The sequence below is a fragment of the Aricia agestis genome, chromosome 1 (genome assembly GCF_905147365.1).
Source record: "Aricia agestis chromosome 1, ilAriAges1.1, whole genome shotgun sequence".
Taxonomy (NCBI): domain Eukaryota; kingdom Metazoa; phylum Arthropoda; class Insecta; order Lepidoptera; family Lycaenidae; genus Aricia; species Aricia agestis.
This window is the reverse complement of record NC_056406.1, coordinates 16,232,704-16,239,321: the sequence shown is the minus strand read 5'-3', so window position 1 is coordinate 16,239,321 and position 6,618 is coordinate 16,232,704. Positions and strand designations below refer to the sequence as shown.

Here is a 6,618-nt window from a genome sequence, read left to right as displayed (position 1 = left end):
ATAAAAAATAACATTGTAAATTGCCAGTGGCGAAGAAACTTAAAAAAAATTGACGTTAAACCAAAACAGAATTTTGGTAAAGGAATTGAATATTCTTTTACATAATATTATTATTATAAAATTAAGAGAAAGAACAAGGGAGCTCAAAGCGGTTTCTTTTTAAAGAGTCGTCGAATGAAGTAATTTTCAACCTTATGATAGTTGATTTAAAGTTTCTTTTATTACGATGTTTGTCAGTTGACAGAAAAAATGTGTAAGTGGGCAAATTTACTATATAAACATAACAAGTAATTTGCTTAATTCATTCATGAAGCCCTAAGCGGCCGCATCCGGCCGCGATAACAATAGAAAAGCTATTGTGTCTCGTTATTCCACGATCGATGGGTTAAAAGGTAAAATACACGAGACAATTATTATCGTAATGATTTATCTCCTTGATGTTAAAATCGAACGACAAATTGAACGTGTGTAGCAATATCGCAAACGATTTTACGTTCAAAAGATCGATTGGACGATTTTCTTGACGATCGATCGGAACGACAAATTGTCCCGTGTATGGGCACCTTAACAACTAAGTTTGTTAATTATGCAAATTACTTGTTATGTTTATATCAGCATAATTAATTATAAATAATGTTTAGTTTTGATTTTTAGCGCATTATATTTATTATTCATTATTAACTACGCTAGCAACATTTCGTGTAATAATTGGGCAGATAAACAAAAATAATTGGCAACATCGAAAATGGCTGCCGTTAAAGGAACTGATTTCTAATTTATTCAAAATTTGTTTATTGTTCATAAAATAAAATCAGAGATAATTATTTACAATGAGCAGTCGTTGCATTTTTGGAGGGTTCGCCACAGGAAAGTAAGTATTAAAGTAGCGTATATTAGAACTTAGTTATTTGCATAACCTCGCAGCCTCGTAATATTGTAAGTTTATCGTAATTATTTATCAATTAGTTTTATCAGTTACAATTATTGTAAATAAAATCAGAACCATCACTGGCTTTTTTCGTGTTTTAACTATATTTATTCGCATAGAGTGGTACATACTACGTAGTACATATTAGTACAATGTAACCTACAATCTAGATTTCATAATATTATGTTATGGTCAGACTATTTTCTATTTATTATCTTTTGGGATCATATATCACACGTTTTCCGTCACCGGATTCTTATGAGGTTTAACTATATTGATACGCATACGGCATATAGTTGTACATACGTACGTACGTAGTACATAGTAGTACAATACAATCCAGATTTCATATGCTGTGGTCAGACGATTTTCTATTTATTATCAATTATCTTTTAGGATCAACCTTAGATACCGTCACCAAATATCCAGTTATATCCAGTTCTATACGAAGAGTGGTTGGAAGTCGTCCCAAGCAGATTTAAAAAAGAAAATTGCTATCGCAAGTATAGAGTTTGCGATAGACATTTTGAACCAGAAGGAAAGTACGGGAAGGGTCGCCTTCAAAGATAGCGATTCCTAAACTACATTTACCTAGTGAGCCTACCACAGTTGGTAAGTACATTAAAAGTAATTATAGAATTAATTTCCTGCAATGCAATGTAACTACTATGATTATCTAAAACAGTGGTTCTTAACCGGTAGTCTGCGGACCACTGGTGGTCGCTGAAAGCATTCCAAGTGGTACGCAAAGCCATTCTAATAATATGTATGTGACAATTCAGAAGTTAGTTAATAGTATGGACTATGCAGTCACAAAAATCACATTTTATTAAAATCTGTAACTTTTCGATTTTTGCCAAATAAAAAAAATGTATGTGCTAATATTTATACAGTTGTCCTTGTTTTCTTTATCAATAAAACCTTAGTTTAGGTAAACCAGCGGGTGGTCCCGGCTAGACAATCATTTGGTGAAATGGCCCATCATGACTAAAAGGTTGAGAACCACTGATCTAAAATTATAGTAGCCAAATGTGCGTATATTATTTAATAATAAAACAACACACACAAAGTAGATAATTTTGTATTGGAATATGGTTTGGTGAGTTTAATGTTATTCATCACAAGATTATATTATCATCTTTACAGATACACATTTTCCCTTGCACTCTACACTAAACACTGATTTATCAACCTTAAGTAAGTAGTGATGTAATGTAATAATATGTACACATTAATACAATATAGTACAGGATTCCTAGATAATTTTTGAAAAGGAAAGGCAATACTTCAACATATTATAATATATTTTATGAATGTTTCAGGAAATCAAGTGGTTGATGATGCGGGATGTGTATTACAAAATCCTATAGAAGTTGAGGTTGCTTCAAGTAAGTAACTAGTCTTTATATTAAAAGTTATTGTATAACACAATAGTATAATAAAACAAATGTGCTATTAACGTCAGCTGTATCGACACACATGACAAATCATTAGATCTAAAAAAAAATGGTTGACTTTTTAAATGAATATAAAAAGAATAATAGTAATAATATCTATGGACACTTCACACCACGTCAGTCTGACTCTGGCCCTGTGCTAAATACCTGAAGGACTTGTGTTACGGGTACCAGACAACGGAAATATATTTAATACTTTTATACTATACATATATTTAAGATTTTTATTATATTATACACATATTTAATACACATCCACGACCCAGGAACTTTGAAAAATGTTTGTTCCGTCGGCAGGATTCGAACCCGCGACCCCCGGCTTGAGCTACCGATAGCCCACCAACTGAGCCACAGAGGTCGTCGAAGGAAAGGCAATACTTCAATATATTATCCATACTAATATTATAAATGCGAAAGTATCTCTGTCTGTCTGTCTCGCTTTCACGCCAAAACTACTGAACCGATTGCAATGAAATTTTGTACACAGTTATTCTAGAGTCTGAGAAAGGACATAGGCTACATTTTGATGTGGGAAAATATCTTATTTCCATGAAAATATCGATGAAAATTAATTCGCATTGCGCGTGGGCAGCGCTCATCCCGGGGGTCCTGGGTTCGAGTCCCGCAGGCGGAACAAAAAGTTTTCAATGTTCCTGGGTCTTGGATGTGTATTTTAATATAATATTTCAAAATCTTAAATGTATTAATTTATGTATAATATTATAAAAAATCCAGAAATATATCAATGCAATGAACATTTTAGTTCTAATACGATTCAACAGATGGCGTTTTATTTTTTACTTTATTGTAACATAGAACTAATCATACTTATTAATTAGTATGTTTTTGATTATAGTTTTTAATACGTTAGAATATTATGTTTAATAATATAATCACTTGGTATAATAATAATCAATCTATCTTATCTTATAGAACTCCTACTGCATTTCTAATATATGTGCCAAGTTGACAACAGAAGGCGCTCTAAAATAAAGGAGTTCGAGTGTACCGTGTTGGCCTATATTCCATCCAGAAAATATATCAATGCAATCAACATTTTAATTCTAATATATGAAAACAGATGGCGTTTTATTTTTTACTTTATTATTGTAACAGAACTTATCATACCTACTTTACTATATAATATTGTTTTTATTCATAACTAGCTGTTGCCCGCGACTTCGTCCGCGTGGACTTTATAGCGCGCGGTGTCAACAAAATTTGTGTCAAATTTAAAAACTTTTTAAAACCCTGGTAAGTGGTACCCCTCTTAGGGCCGCGCTACACCGGAATGGCAGCGCTGAAAGTGCTCGCCTCGCCACTGCCATTCGGGTGTAGCGCGGCCCTTAATTAATCAAAATACCCAAAAACAGCTGTGCAGTGTGCACATAATCTATACTAATATTAAAAATGCGAAAGTATCTCTGTCTGTCTGTCTGTCTGTCTGTCTGTCAGTCTCGTTTTCACGCCAAACGCCAAAACTACCGAACCGATTGTAATGAAATTTTGTATACAGATAGTCTAAAGCCTGAGAAAGGACATAGGCATAGAAAATGCGTAAATTTGTTCAAATTCAGTTAGTTCCAACAATTCATAATAGATGGCACCGTGCGTCTTCTACATCGCGCTGACGCTTGCTCAAAAGTCTTTCTATAAGATGTGGTATCATCTTACATTTAAGTTTCGATTTTTTTCGATTGTTATATCTATTCTAGGGTATTAAATAACTCAGTACTTTATCTGTGCAGTGACGTAACCTTAAACCTATCAATGATAAATAGTTTATGGGTAAAGTTGTAATTGGAGGGCTAAATAAGCTTTACAATTTGGCATAAAATATAAAGTTTAATATTAAAAAAATTAAATACTTATTGCGTGCACACTGCACAGCTGTATTGATTTAAGGGGTACCAGGGTTTTTTTATAAAAGCTTTTGACACCAATTTTGTTGACATCGCGCGCTATAAACTAAAGTCCGTGCGGACGAAGACGCGGGCAACAGCTAGTACCTAATATATTTTATGAATGTTTCAGGAAATCAAGTGGTTGATGATGCGGGATGTGTATTACAAAATCCTATAGAAGTTAAGGTTGCTTCAAGTACAAGTTGTAAGTAACTTGTCTTTATATTAGAAGTTATTGTATAACACAATAGTATAATAAAACATTAATGTGCTATTGACGTCAGGTGTATCAACACACATGACAAATCATTAGATCTAAAAACATCTATTTTCATATGTGTTACCTAAATATGTGGCCATCCGCTATAGAAGGAATTTTAAACATCCACCCTGAAAATGGTTGACTTTTTAAATGAATATATAAAAAGAATAAAATATGTATACAGATTTTCATGATATTATTTATAGGTACTTGAGGTGGACTAATACATGAAGAATCTATACCCTATGTAGGAGTTTATTGTGCTTCTGGTAAGTATTTTTACTATTTAATATTTTTATAGTGCTTGCACTGAAGTGCAACTCTAAGTAACTCGCCTTAACGATGTCCCGGTGATAGTTAGTGTAAAAGGTTCTGGGAACAAAAAAGGCCGAAAAAATCACGTTTCTTTTTTTTTTTTATTATTATTAAATAAGGGGGCAAACGAGCAAACAGGTCACCTGATGGTAAACAACTACCGTCGCCCATGGACACTCGCAACATCAGAAGAGCTGCAGGTGCGTTGCCGGCCTTTTAAGAGGGTATACGCTCACTACTTCGATGCTTTTAAATTTTTTTAAAAGCATCGAAATAGTCCATTTGTTTATAATTTTTTTATAAACAAAATTTTTTTTTAGTTAATACATGTCTTTCATTGATATAAAAACAATTATGTGATAATAAATAAAAACAATTTTTTTTGACAATATTACTTTGATTTCTAGTTTTTTGTTCAAGTTAAAAAAAATATATACAAAGTATTAAACATTTTAAAACTTTAATGGCGTGATCTTGTTAAGTATGTTTATATCAAGGGCTCCACGAAGTGAACAATTTTTACGAAAATTATTTAAACATTTTTTTTAATGTACAATGAGGACGGAAGTTCGAAAAAATTTCGTTAGTTAACATTTGTCTAATTTGTTGAAAAATTAACTTTAAGTTAAATTTCCAACGGGAGCGAATTCTTTGAAGTGTTCGGAATACACCATAAGTTTTTTTTTAAATTTTAAATTAATATATAATACTTTAAAAAAATAATTAGTGTGACTAGTTAGTTTTAAAGCCGCGCGCGCTACCTATAAATGCCGCGCGGCCTACTTTCAGCGTTAAATTAAAATTATAAATACTAGAGATAGAATTCCGGGAGTTGAGAGTTTTTTTATGGAAATTTCCTCCTCTTAAAGAATCCTTTTTTTTTAATTTCTTAAATGTTAATAGTTTCGGAGTTTTTAACAAAAATCCTAATACCTTTTTTTTGCAACCTAATTTGCTTATAACTTTTGCAATTTTTTGTGTGCTAATACACGCTTCCGATACATTTTTCAAGACGTCTTCCCGAATCTAATGAGCTATAGCACGTATTTTTAGGACCCTTATCTCTATATTTCGCCATTCTCAACTTATCGCTTAGACTATATCGTCTAGGCTCTAGGGCATAAATAAAAAAAATCTACCAAGTGCGGGTCAGACGCAAACGATGTGTTCCGTGAGATTTGGTGATTAAAATAATTTTTGAAGTTATTTTCTAGGGTCTAGAAAAGGTATTTAAAAAACAAATTAATATTTGCTTTTTGAATAATACCTTATATAGACCCTAAAAAATTACTAACAGTACGTTAAAATAAATCATTTTAATTTTACAGTGACATGCATCAAGAAAACGAAACCAACAGTTTTGATATGGGAGGAGATGAATATTGATTTGGAGAAAGGATGACAACGCCGAAGCGGACCTACGCATCAAATACGCTACTGAATAGAATGTATTATTCTTACAGAAAATAAAACCTAAGGAAACGTGACTGTCAAAATAATCGGCCAAGTGCGAGTTGGACTCGCGCACGAAGGGTTCGGTACCGTTAGAGAGCAAAATAGGCCAAAATTGTGTTTTTTGTATGGGAATTTTTAAATTTCCCTTAAATTTTTATTTTATTTTAATTAATTATTGCCGTAGACATACAATAAGGGCCTTCGTGAAAATATAATGTGCCTACCTGTTGCCATTTTTGATATAGAGCAAAAAAGGCCGAAAAAATCACGTTTCTTGTATGGGAGACACTCTTAAGT

General features: G+C 32.5%; 1 long non-coding RNA gene across 2 annotated transcripts; it reads left to right on the top strand.

Moving 5' to 3' along the window:
* Positions 1–758: 758 nt before the first annotated feature.
* Positions 759–6,406, top strand: LOC121726089. Of its 2 annotated transcripts, XR_006035487.1 has the most exons (7): positions 759–871; positions 1,325–1,540; positions 2,075–2,125; positions 2,251–2,316; positions 4,420–4,494; positions 4,758–4,820; positions 6,195–6,406. It is a non-coding gene; the product is annotated as an uncharacterized LOC121726089 (long non-coding RNA). The 2 variants fall into 2 exon arrangements; XR_006035483.1 differs by lacking the exon at positions 2,075–2,125.
* The last annotated feature ends 212 nt before the right edge of the window (positions 6,407–6,618 follow it).